The sequence below is a fragment of the Xiphophorus maculatus genome, chromosome 11, assembly GCF_002775205.1.
Source record: "Xiphophorus maculatus strain JP 163 A chromosome 11, X_maculatus-5.0-male, whole genome shotgun sequence".
Lineage (NCBI taxonomy): Eukaryota > Metazoa > Chordata > Actinopteri > Cyprinodontiformes > Poeciliidae > Xiphophorus > Xiphophorus maculatus.
This window is the reverse complement of record NC_036453.1, coordinates 2791781-2805373: the sequence shown is the minus strand read 5'-3', so window position 1 is coordinate 2805373 and position 13593 is coordinate 2791781. Positions and strand designations below refer to the sequence as shown.

General features: G+C 41.7%; 1 long non-coding RNA gene across 1 annotated transcript in view; it reads right to left on the bottom strand.

The window, feature by feature from the left end:
• LOC111610147 overlaps positions 1-6106 on the bottom strand; it is an 80727-nt gene extending 74621 nt beyond the window's left edge. Inside the window, exon 1 of the long non-coding RNA XR_002753518.1 lies at positions 5976-6106. This is a non-coding gene — a long non-coding RNA (uncharacterized LOC111610147). The remainder of the gene's footprint in view (positions 1-5975) is intronic.
• Positions 6107-13593: the final 7487 nt, after the last annotated feature.

The window sequence follows — 13593 nt, the reverse complement described above, 5'->3', positions numbered from 1 at the left end:
TTACTTCCATGCAGCCTCTTGAAATAATGCAGTGAATGAGCTACTGTATGTAAATAACTGCATGGAACTGAGTGAACGGTAATTAAGCTGTCCGGGTGAACACAACATATCCTGCTATGACATAAACAAAACCAGGACGATTTTTAATGTTCACAAAATACCACCTACAGTAGAACATTATACAATAAACAATCAGAAATATTCAGATTTTTGACTCGTATCCCAACCTTTAACTGCTTGGTAAAAAAAAGGACAGTGCTGTCAAAACATATTTGCCCAACTACAGACCACTTCTGCAGTTGTTGCGTTCGGACCTAAATATTCCTGATCGTCAAACAAAATATAACCTGAGCAAAACAATACAATTATTTTAGACAATAATTCCATTTATTAATAGAAACAACGATGCCCACCGATCTGACTCCCCAGATCTAATGACTGCTTGCGCCACCCTCAACTCCTGTGGCACCTTGTAATGACTATTGCATCATTGTGGAGGAATGTTGGACCACTCTTCTTCTACAATTTTTTCAATTCAGCCAAAATGTAGATTACTCTTTAACTTTTCTACTATATTCTTGTTCAGCCGTTGAACAGACGGCCACTGCAAACCCTTCGTTTTGTTCATTGAGACAGATCGCAGTCTGGGGTTGTCATATTAGGTCCTATGAAGTTATTAATGGTTAGAGTTGCCTTAACTGTTATACAAAGATGTTATATCACCATGAGCTTTTTGAGAATGTAAATAAATCTCCTGAGTGGTGGAAGCAACCAAATTGTCAGATGAATATAGCCTGCTTTAGCTAACTTTAGCATTTAAAATAGCTCTAACCGGATGAGTCATGGTTATAATAGTTGGCAGATGTTACAGATAAAGTTTCACAAATCGGAATGTCAAACCCATAATCAGTGTAAAATCTGTCCACGATTGACCTGTATAGTTTTTTATATTTTACATCAAAATAATCTTCGTAGCATGGCTAGGAAGCTACGAAGCAGGAGCCAGTCTGAGTGTTGTTAGCTAACGATTTGCTACAGTCTCACTGAGCTCGTGTTGTCTGACATCCAAAAGGCTGCCAGACGTAGGCTAGTATGTTAAAGTGGTGTTAGCTTCTTCAGTGCTTTCTGCTAGCCTAACATGCAGTCCGACTTGCATGTTGTTAAATAACATGGTGACTCAAAAATGCTTATTTTCTTACTTAAAGTTGCAGTATCCAACTTTTATGAAAAAAAAGTCTTTTACATGTCAAAACTGTCACTATGTTGTGACAGTATGTTAGATCATTAGTGGAAAAAATAAAGCTAGCGTAGCATAGTGACGGCAATTGCATAACAACTTGTGGGACTGAGTTTGACGGTAAATATTGCAGCATTTTGATATCACAAGACATTGTGGTGTGAGATCTTGTCATACTCCTAATTAACAGTCTTGTTTACTTGGAGTGAATGAGTCACTGCATCAAACTTTAACCGCTTTCTGTATTTACATGAGTAGCCTGAAGGGTTTGATCTGAGATTTCATTTTAGTTTCAGGCTGCAGCTAACTCAACGATCAAATGGTCTGTATTTATGTAGCTCTTTATTTAGTCCAGAAGACCCCAAAGCGCTTCACATTACAATCAGTCATTCACCCATTCACACGCTAATGGTGGCAAGCTACACTGAACAGATCTGCCCTTATGGATCAGGCACATTGACACCTATACCCGATCTATTGGGACTGATACAGGTATTAATGAGATCAGCTCATCTCTAGTTCCCACAACCTGGATACTGTCCTGATGGCGCCTTCCCCAACCCTAACCCTTTGGATTCAAGCTCCACATGTAGTCAGTTCATTTGTGGCTTTTTCATTTTTTTTAATAAATACGTCCTGTTAGCAGTCTTAATATTTTTATTTCCTACCTCTTTATTTGTAATCCATAACTCAATCTAAAGTTGAGTAAAGTTCAGTAAAGTTGGGTAAAGTTCCACCCACAAACTGCGACTGGACGGGGAACGTGATACGGCCAGCTAGTCCACCCTCAGTTCAGTAAGATAGAAACCATGGGGTCCAGCGGGGCTCTGCAGACTGTGATGCTATATAAAGCTCTTCATCTCTGAGAGTCTAGGTCCCTTCATGGCGCTCTGGTGCCAGGAAGACAACAGGGGACGTCGTTTTTATAGCGATTTAAAACAGAAAACAGCATGGCCATTCGGGCTGCGCAGGCCTCTGTAGAACCCACAACAACCAGCGAGGCCTGGACTCTGTCAGCAAACACATTGACAGTTAGATCTGACAGGAACAAACTTGCGCGCACGCGCACACACACATACACACACACACATACACACACACACACACTGCCACTGTGCAATCAGGATGGATCCCACCCCATGCAGCATTTTACTGAGCAATCATCAAAGCACCATTAAATCAGAAGTGACTGCCAATAAAGAGAGGAAATTGCGGGCAGGGATTACAATGTTTGCATGATAAGGGCTATGTGTCTGTAGGGGGGGATGTAATCTGAGGGAATCACAAGATTTATGTAGCATTTACTGTGGAGCAAGTCGTAAAGTGTAATTACAAAAGGGGGGGTGTCTACATGCCATAGAGCCGGGGCCCGGCAGGCAGACTGGCAGGAAGGCGAGGAGACAAGTGATCAAGGCCTATTCATCCACACTGTCTCTCCATCTGTCTCTTCCTCCATCTCCATCTCTCTCTCCTCGGCTCCAGACCCATAAATCAGCTGCAACAAGTCCGAGCTCCGGCGTGACAACAGCCCAGCCTTCTGGCAAGAAGAGAAGGGCTTCATGGAAACAATGTCTGTTTGGATGGAGAGTCGCTGACTGACATGCCGTCTGCTAAATAAAGGAGCAGACAGAAAATTCCCAGTGAGCCTGAGGACGTCTCATGTCAGACTTCCTTTATTTCTAAGTTCATGTTCATAGATCTTGTATTTTTAAAGGGGCAGTATCATGTAAAATTGACTTTTTGAGCTTTGAGGGGATATGATGTTATCCCCTCGTCAAAAACACACCTGCGGTGTTGCCTTGATTCTTTCATGCATGCTTGAGAAATCATTGAATCTCCATGGCAACCAACCAGCTGTACAAAACGCCCGGGTAAACCTAGCCCCGCCTTCGAGGCACAGCTCCTCCTCACAGCTGCAGTTTCTGAGCTTCCGCGTCACAAAGCAGCTCTCACCCCCCTGAAGGCTACTCCTTCAGACTAGCCAGCAGCAATTAGCAAATATCCGGAGGAACTGAGCATCTATTATAGGAGCTACTTCTTAGTGCAATGCTGGTAAAAGCGTTGTTAAAGGGTTAATACAGGAACCATGTTGTGATGACTTCCTGATGGCAGAGTTTCAGAAAGAGCAGGAATTTTTAAAGAGACAGAGGCCCAATTTCAAGGTGTTAAATCAGGAAGTAAAATTTCTTTTAATTCATATTTGATATATATATATATATATATAGCATATTAATAACACCCATAGCTAACAGAGTTACTTGATTTTGCTGTAAAATGGCACTATGAGGCTGGAAAGCACATAACACTGCTCTTTTATTTAACTAGTTTATGGGGAAAAAAAATCTGCTGAACCTTCAAATATGGAACCTGGACAAATTTATTTAAGGCAGAAAAAATGGATGGATAATTAATAGAGACAGGGAAGAAAATGGGAAAATATCAATATTTTCCATAGTTCCATGCCTGGAAATACTTTAATCATGTTATTTTTCCCCAGACTTTTCCATACTGCATCTTCTCTGAATATTAACTGGTTAATAATATAACTACTGATTAAATGAAGTCTTCTGTTTCACACTTTTCATGGTTTTCAACCTTTTCACCTCACCTCCATCTCTCTCTGCACTTCTGACTGCTTTGGAAGTTGAACGTCACCAAGTAAGGAGATTTCTCTGATAGTCTGATTCCATAAAACACGATGATCTGGTTTAGGACCCAATGACAAAAACATAGATATATATGTATTTCCACTGTGATGCGTCAAATCTCTCTGAAGCCTCAGAGAGCGTGTTGTGGACATTTGTTGACCATGTCTGCCTCTGGGAGGTGCGGCTTCGTTTCCACCACATTTTTGGTTCACTTTCAGAGAAATCAAGAGAGACAGATGATACGGGAGAAAGCCAAAAGGCAGACAGAGCTGCAACTTGCAATTAGGAAAATCCCCTGAGATTTATGTCCCTGTTTACAATTCCTTCTCCATCCCGCTGTTAGAAAGAAACCATCACCACGATAAATCACCTCTGTTTAAATGAATGGGACATTTGGAGCCTTTTAAACTGAACCTAGCTTGTCTGGAAACTTTCAAAAGGCCAGAGAGAATCTATCGGACACAGTGGCGTACGCAGACGTTTTGGGAGGCCAGGTGCTCAAGTGGGCACCTTGGATCCGCCTCATTGGTACTGGTCCATTGTTCCAGCAATCAGCCTCCCAGTATTTAGCACTTCTCTTTCAGTCACTTCTCGCTGGATCCTTCCGTTAACTTTATGTATCTGGTTCCCGTTTGTCCCAGTTTTGATTCATCGTCGTCACAATAAATTGCAATTAATGATGATTCAATTGCTCTCCAAAAACTATCTGTATTGTTGGGATTGTTATTGTTACTCTGTCCTCCACTGTTTGTTCAATGACAGTATTAATAAATATGAAAATATGACTAAATGCAGTTACTGTGTGGAGCTTAGTAATTCAAACCACACTTTTTCGTGTGACTGGTTCTTAAAGAAGCGTGTTACAAATGGTAATGTTTTTCATTTCATGAAGTGTTTGGTTGCTATGCCATGCGGTCACAGTCATACCGTCACCAAAAAAAGGAGTAATCAATAGTTATCGCCACTTTTATCGTTATCGCGATAGTACCACAAAATACCATGATAAAACTTTAAGTCTACATTACCAAAGGTGTTGCTTCAGCTAAATATTTTTTTAAGACGGCCTCACATTTTCCTCACGCGACCTCTTACACACGACAGAATCCATCACACCAAACGGGTTTCCGAATAATTCAGGTTTGAACTCGTCTGTCCACAGAATATCATTCCAGAAGTGTTGGTCTTCGCCTCTGTTCTTCTCTCTTTCCTTCATGTTTTTCTTTGAGAGCTGATGAAAGTTCAACCTGTGCAATTCGACATGAACAGCAGAAGGATTCTGCGTTCAGGAGAAATGTTTTTGGACGGCCTGACCCGCATTTGTTTTGAGACGTCCTCCATTTGATGTTTAGTCAAATGACTGATTTACAGTTTCAATCCCTTTCCAGACTCGTGAACGCTAATTTTCTTTCAGAATGTCTCTGATTCTCACCATGGTGTTCGCTCTCACTTCCACAGTTAGGAGCACATCACACCAGATGAGGTTTAAGCAGGACAAACAACATTCATCACTTGCAACTTGTTTTAAAAAACAACAACACGGTTTTATATATTTCAAATGTTTTAAACGGCTTTTTTTTTTAAAAAAAGAGCGAGAGAGAGATGAACATATTTGATAGCAAACTAAATGATCGTAAATTATGCGGTGAGCTGTAGATGTGAAAAGTATTCACTTTTTTCTGAATCTCCCCCTGCGGAAATGGTTTGAATGTGAACAATTAAAAGACAAGCTGAGGGACAATGAAATCTTTGCTGATATGATTCACCAGTGAATGATAAAGCTTTTAAACCCCATTTTATGTTTCAATTAATGCGGCAGACTCAATCAGACCATAGAGTCCAAAGAGTTTGATCTTTATGCGATGGAGATTGAATTACTTTTCCGGATCGTGGATTTAGATTTGAACCGCCGTCACAGACTGCCTAGCTGTGGCGTCAAATACATAAACATAAAAATAATGACAATACCCTCTTGAACAAATGTTACATAATGCTTTACATTGACAAGAAAATCTGTTAAAACATATGACACAAGAAAGAAATTCAAGTGTTAAAGTAAGATTTAAAAATCAGCACAAGCCTCATCTACTCACCAGATCCCCATCAGCCTGATCGTTGTGGGGCCCCTACTGAGGGGCCCAGGTTCACAGAGAGATCAGAGGGGTTATACCAGGGTCGGCGTCAGGTCAAGAACTCGCTAAGCCTGTTCTTCTTCTTCTTCTTCTTCTTCTATTTCTTGCTCCTCCTCCTGCCTACCTCTCCCAGGCTGCATAAGCTGTTTTTCTCTGTTTGCTGTCACACCTTACACACACACACCAACACACGCCCACACACGCACACACACACGCACACCCTGAAGGACTGTGGGTGTTGCTGTTCAGTAATGTCACAACTGTCAGTGAGCTCTGAGAGGCACAGAGCTTTCAACACATGAGCATAGAGGTAGTGAGTGAGACACAATTAACCTGCTGTTTGTCTTGTCACTAAGTCTACAGGATGGCAGCTCGGTACTGAATACACACACACACACACACACACGAACGCACCCCCACACCCACAAAAAAAGAAAGAATTACTGGCAAGAAGGCATAGATCTGTTTCGAAGGCCAATGCTTTTCTTCAAACAGCCCTCATGTTGTCGTCACTTTCAGTGTTACACTCCTGCTTTCACAATCCTCAAACAAAAAGAAAACAAAAAAACAACACAAGAAGAAAGTGGCAGCGTCTCAATCAGCAGCCTTTTCTGGTGAAAGGTTCTGCAGCAGCCGGACATTTGGGAACTTTGTTCTTGAAGTTGGAAAAAGAAAAGAAAAGAAAAAAAAACAAACTAAAGTCTCGTTTTTTTTTTGTTACCAACCTACTTCCTAAATGTGTGATGGAATGTTAGGGCCATGCTGAGAAAAATGTTAAAAATAAAATCATGAGAATAAAGTGAAATATTATGAAAATAAAGTCATAAAATTACAAGTTATAAAGCTGTAATATTACAAGAATAAAGTCTTGATATTACTGGAAGTCATAAGACAGTCTTAGTATTAAGAGAATAGTCATAACATTGTGACTCTTTTCTCAAAATAGTACGACTTTATTCTCATATTATTTCAACTTTTTTTTGTTTTTATTAATATGGCTTTATGCTCCATCATGCTACGTCTCCATGATCTGAGTGAAATAATTTTAATTGTGAACAAGTCATGGGTAACAGGAGGTCCAGTGAGCGCTCCAGAAGGTCTTAAAGGTGTAGTTCAACAGTTTTAAAGTGAAGTTCTGTTAAAAAGATTCTGAACATTAAAATAGTGGTTTCCTACCTTTAAAAAAATCTCAATAGTGTCACTGTCGTTGAAACAAATTCCACTTTGTGAACATTTACGCAGTTTTCAAGTCTTTAATTATTTACACAGAAGTGTACAATTAGAAAGGAAATTGAGGTTGGAGGTGGTGCAGCACAGAAGGTCTTCCTGTGTGAAACATACTCTAAACAGAACTAGTAAACCATTTACATTGTGTAAATTGACTTAAATAAGGTAAACTGCTCAGTTAAATTCATATAATGTATTTTTTATTTCACACTGCTGACAGAAAACGTTTTCTTGTTTGGATTTTCACACTGTTTGCGGTAAATCACTGTAAGTGACCTGACCCGGCAGCCTCCGGCATCAAAGACTGAAGAGATGTTGACTCTTGTAGATATAATGCAGAGAACAACACGGAAATGAGAAGGCAAACACGGCAAAAGCCAACCGTACTGAAACAAACGATCCGCTGTGCGCTACAGGGCTCGAATATGTTTCCCAATACTGTAGAAAACATCACACCACATTCATCAAGATGAAACAAAAACAGATCCTTCTCCTCTGACGGTGCCGGCCCGATGCCCGGCGCCGTCAGACGCTTCAGACTTTTGAAGCAGGAAATGGAAACCAGTGCTGTGATGCTGGTTTTGCTGTCTGACAGCAGGAAAGGTATTCTGTGTCTGCGAGCGATGCCAGGAGACAAGGCTGTGACATGAACATGATGAATCCCTCGCTCATTTAATTGCTATTTTACAGTTCAGTGACAGCCCTCAGCTAAATAAGCTGTCACACACACGAGCCCCCCTACCCCCATGCACACACATGTTTGCTTTGTGGGGACTTTCCATTGACTTCCATTCATTTCTACAGCCTAAACCTTACCCTTACCCTAACCATTACATACCTAACCCTAACCAAAACTCAATTCATACCTTAGTCCTAAATATGACCCCTGATCCAAATACAGCGTTTCCCCTTGTAGGGACCAGGCTTCGGTCCCCACAAGGAGCAGTGGGTCCCCACAACGTAGTATGTGTCAGGAAAATGGTCCCCACAAGGTATTAGAAACAAACACACACACACACACAGCAGCATTCCACCTGGTGTTAGAAGCAGCAGCAGGGAATTCTTGGTGTTTGGGTTTGTTTCCTTGTTTAATAGCTGGAACTCAGTTTGTGCTACTGAAAGTGGATAGATTTGTATAAACACAGCATTTAACAGCAACAACATGCTGGACAGGCTGAGGGCCCACCGGGCACCTGCCCAGTGGGTCGACGATGATTTTATTGGCCTGGTAGTCAAAATTGATTTTGGACTGGACCAATTACAGTAGTCGAGGGTTGACGCCTCCTCCTCCCAATCAATTACACACAGAGAGAGCGAACAGCAATATGTGGAGTGGGAACAAATGAAAAGATGGAACCAAAAAAGAAATAGTTAAGAGGAAAGCCATCCAGGCAGACGCTGCCAAATATGTGGAAATAACACAAGCAGCGTTTCTATTACAAATGTCCGCAGATCTTTGTCTATATTCTGCTGATGTCAAAAAACACAAGTTTGCAATTGCGCTGTTTCCAATAGATAAGAAATTATATTAAAATCATATGTGAATAAGTTTGTTCACAGGATAAGTCATTAAAAATAATGGCTGTGACTGATGTAAACAGTTACATGATATATTCATAATTCAGCCATGACACTAGTGCTCGTCATCCATCAGCCAATCAGAGGAGACGTCGGAGGCTGATTCAGGCATTGGAGCGAAAAGCCCCGCCTACTTGGAAGCGGATCCCTATGCAGCGTTTTGGGGAAATTGTAGTCGGCCATTTTACAGAAGCGCTATGGACTAAACACGTTGGAATGACACACAACTTTTTATGAACTGTGTGATGCTGTGAGAGCTGCGGTGGAGCCAGAGGCACATTGTCTGAAAAAAAACAACAACAAAAAAAACATCATCCTCCTACCACTTACTGTCGTCTTCTTCAGCGTTTTCGCCAGTAGTATCACCTGGCTGTTGAAAGAAGTGTTTGCGTTGCAGTTTTGCGAAACAAATCGATTTCGATGCGGTTGAAAAACCACCTCATCCTAGCGCAGAAACTTTCCTTTTTTTTTAAATCAAAAAACACATGTATTACTCAAAGTAGACATTGTTTCCATTAAGACGATCTACTTTGGCAATTTCACGGCCAATGGAAACGCAGCGACCGACGTTTGAAGCGTCAACCTCAGCGGCCGCTGGCGGCGGAGGATCCCGGCAAAATAGCCTTCATGAGCGTCGTCATGATTACAAAACTCAGCGCTTTTTACAGCAAAGTTCTTCTGTTGCATCAGTTGTGGCTACAGTATTGACCTCTGACCTCTGCCTAGTCAAGGGATAAAAAAAGAATCGGTTTGCCCTGTCTGTCTGCTCCCAGCACTATGTCTACACTGTATGTAGGTGTTGGAACCGAGGAAACGTGTGGAGCAGCAGCAGGAGGAGGAGGAGGAGGAGGAGGAGGAAGAGGAGCAGGGCGGTTTGTCATAGGAGTCATCAGTAACTGTCGCCGCTGTGCTGCAGGCTTAATTAACTAGCTCGCTCGTTAGCATTGCTGCCCCCTTTTCTCTCCCTCCTCCGCCGACTCGCCGGCTGCTCCGAATAGAAACGCCTGATTATTCCCTGCTCCAGTCGCGGCCAATTACAGCCACCAAATGGAACAACATTAATCAAATCTTTAGCATGGTGGCAAACTTCGAGGTTTCAGATTGCGGAGGGGCGCAAAACTAATATGTCACTGTCACTGGCGGCTGCGCAGGCATTTAGCAGCTAGCATAACGGAGTCGCTATCGCAGCTCGTGTAATGGGGAGGCCGATCTGGAAAGCATTAGCATAACATGGCAGCAGGAAAAGTAAAGTCTGTCCTCGACCCCGGCTGGGTTTTTTCTTTTTTTTTTTTTTTTACCCGCCCCGCCCGTCGCGGCTCCTGTAGCTCCTTTTTCATGTGCAGTCAGACAGGAGGGGAGAGGATGAATTGGGGGACGGAGGAAAATGGAAACATGGGGAGGTAATGTGAGGTGAACGGTAGGAAGTGGAGGGGACAGCGGAGGAGAACTATGATAGTTTTCCCATCCGGTCGGAATGAGGAAACCAAAGGAAAACATACTTTCCTGGAAGATAATATGCTGGAGAGAGATGAGACTCGGTTCTCAGAGCAGGCCTGTTCATTTACGGCTGGAGGAATAATTTTGTGCGGCCACATTTCTGGAATGATAGAAATCTGGCCTTCCGCAGGTAGTTCATCCAGCCTGAACTTCTTCTTTTTAAATTTATTTTACAGACATTTAAAGGTCACATTTCGTTTTGTCCAACCATTGATTAAACCAGGCTAAAGACGGCCAGTGTTTTCAAAGAGAGAATGATCTATAACCTGTTCTCATGAAGCAGCATTTTGGTTTCTTGGAGGATAAAGGCGGAATGCTAAAAGTGTTTGTATGCTAAGAGAGAAATCATTTCTTTGCTATCAGATCATATCCTAAAAATATAAATGTACTAGCTGAAGACTTGGCTTCCCAGGTTTGTGCTCTATATTCAGTTATTGTTGATATATGTTTGCACTTTTTCTTGCGCTTAAATCTAAAACAGGTAAGCAAAAAAAATAAATAAATAAATCTTTCTCCCGGTGTGTTCCTAGTAATTTAGCATACATTTTTGCTGCTAGGTGCAAAAAAAGAATAATGTTAAAAAAAAAAAGTATGGAAAGCTATCAACCCCAAAAATGTTGGGAATTTAAAGCTTTCCTTTTATTATGGCAAACATGCAACTTCCTGCTTCTGTTTTGGAGATACAGAAACGTACACATCCGTTTTGTTTGTCCCATTTTGATATTGCAAGATTATTGTTGAGCATGTTAAGAGTAATTTTTGTGAGTAATAATGATAAGTAGATTTTATTTTACAGAATTTGGCTTCTATGTGTCACAAATCTGGAACAAACTTCAAGAAAACTGCAAAACAGCTGAAACACTGACTCCCTTTAGACCAAGGCTCAAAATCTAATCATATTATGGTTCATATTATGCTTATGAACCATAATAAATGGAACACTGACCAACAGATTCGACGTGTATCGATGGTCTTGATGGCTCCTGTCAAAAATGTAAAGTTTCACTGGTTTCTCAGTTGTTGACTGTATGGCGTATTTGTTACTTTTTATTCTTGTGCTTTTATGACGTAAAGCATTTCAAATGCCTTGTTACTAAAATTCGCTATACGAATAAATCAATGAGTCAAATAAATGAGTGATTTAAAACCACATCTTGGGGTCTCAAAGGGCTACAAAACAAAAAAACAATAACGATGGATAAACAATAATTAGATGAATGAATAAACAACAGATTTAAACAAACATCTAAGAAAGTGAACCAAAAAAATGTCCGTCCAGTTTTCTGTTGAGTTTGAAAGTATTCATCACAGCTAGTGAAAACTTTCAACTCGGCAAGTTTCTCTTTGCGGCAGGCGGAACACCGGCTCCGGACCCGCGCAGCCCGTGGGATCAGGACCCAACAGGGGAAAAAAAAAAAAAAGAAATCTGGTCTTGCCATCTCTCCCAGCTTCCCAGGGCTCAACCCCCGACCGTCGTCAAGCCGCAGCCCGAGCCAGCCAGAGGACACGGCCGTATAATGGCCTCATTAGGACAAATGATTAAAGCCATACTGAAATGTGCTAAATGCCTGTGTCACTGAAGTGGCCTTTAAACAGGCATAAATAAACAAGAGTTATGCCGAAGGTTTGGGTGTGCACCCTGGCAGCATAATAAATTACAGGGTAATGATATTAAAAGCACAGAGTCGTTAAGATGCCAAGCGGGGGATGCCATAAATCCAGACGCGGGCTCCCACTGGCTGTCCCCGAGCCGAGTAATTAAAGCAGATTTATGAGGCGCATTACATCAGTGCTAGATAGTTCATATATCGGCCTCCTTTATTGGACAGCCTGACAGGCGCCAAAAAATATTGTTTGGAGTTCCTGGCCCCTCGCAGCTGAGAGGCCTCTCCCAGCACTCCATCTTTTGTTGTGTCAGTCCTGCGTGGTCGTGATGGATGGAGCGATCCACTCCCCGCTCCGTCGCTTCCTCTATGGGAGACTCGTGACGGTACCAAATAGCTTTATCGTCACTTGGCAGCTTTTTTTTTTTTTTTTTTTTCTTCCACACACACACCCTTCCTGTCCTCCTCGGAGGGGAAGACAAAAGAGACAGAGACACAAGTGAGACGGACAGCACAGGGGAGGGGACAGGGACAAAGGAGCGAAAAGGGGAAGTGGGAGAACTGGAGTCAGAAGTGGGGGGGAGAAAAAAGAATGGGATTCTTGTGTTACATCCTAAACATGTCTTATAGGGTTGGATAAACGGGTCGCGCTTGACAGGAAAACAAGACTGACAGCCAGGTGATTAAATGCTGGAAGAGGAGCTCTGTTGTCAGCGTTCAGGAGTTTCGGCTCAGATCTTATAAAATGTTGAAATCTGCTTGGCAGAGAGCAGCTGGGTGAGAGGAGTCCCTTCAGACAGACACTGTTATCACAGACGTATCCATTACTCTTTGAGTTTGTCCTCATTTTTCGTCCCCACAAACCGCAAACTTCCGTGTGTTATATGAGAATTGTAGGTAACAGAGTAATGAAAGTGTTGCATTATGACGAAGTGGAAGGAAAGCTTTGAATGTCTTCAATTTTTGTTTTCTACAAGTAAGATGAAGTGTCATTTGTTTCTAGTAACACTGACACAACGTTGCTTATTCTCTGAGGTTCTCTGGAAAATCTGATGTCAAATGACAGCTGGGTTAAAAGTGAGATTATGTTTACCGAGGACATAGTGCTATTTTACAGCACAATCAACTAACTATCGTAGCTGAAGTTGCAAAAAAAATGCTACAGCTGTCAAATATGACTTAAAAGAAATTTGACTTCACAGTTTAACGCCTTGAAATTGGGTCTCTGTCTCTTTAAAAACTCCTGCTCTTTCTGAAACTCTGCCTTCAGAAAGTCATCATAACATGGCTCCTCTACTAACCATTTAAAGCATTTTTACCAGGGTTGCACTGAGAAATATTTTCTAGAATGAGCTCAGTATGTGTTCAGTTCCATCAGGTGTTTGCTAATTGCTGCTGGCTAGTCTGAAGGAGCTGAGGGGGGAGGGCTGATTGGTGAGGTGGAAGCTTAAACTCTGCAGCTCCAAGTTGGAGCTTTGCCTGCGAAGATCCACCCAGGCATTTTGCTCAGCTGACTGGTTGCCATGGAGATTAAAGGATTTCTTAAAAATGCATGAAAGAATTGAATCAACACTCCGGGAATGTTTTTGGATGAGGGAATAACATTATAACATGATGGAAACCTCCAAAAAAGTTGATTTTAAATAATACTGCCCCTTTAAGTGATATTAACC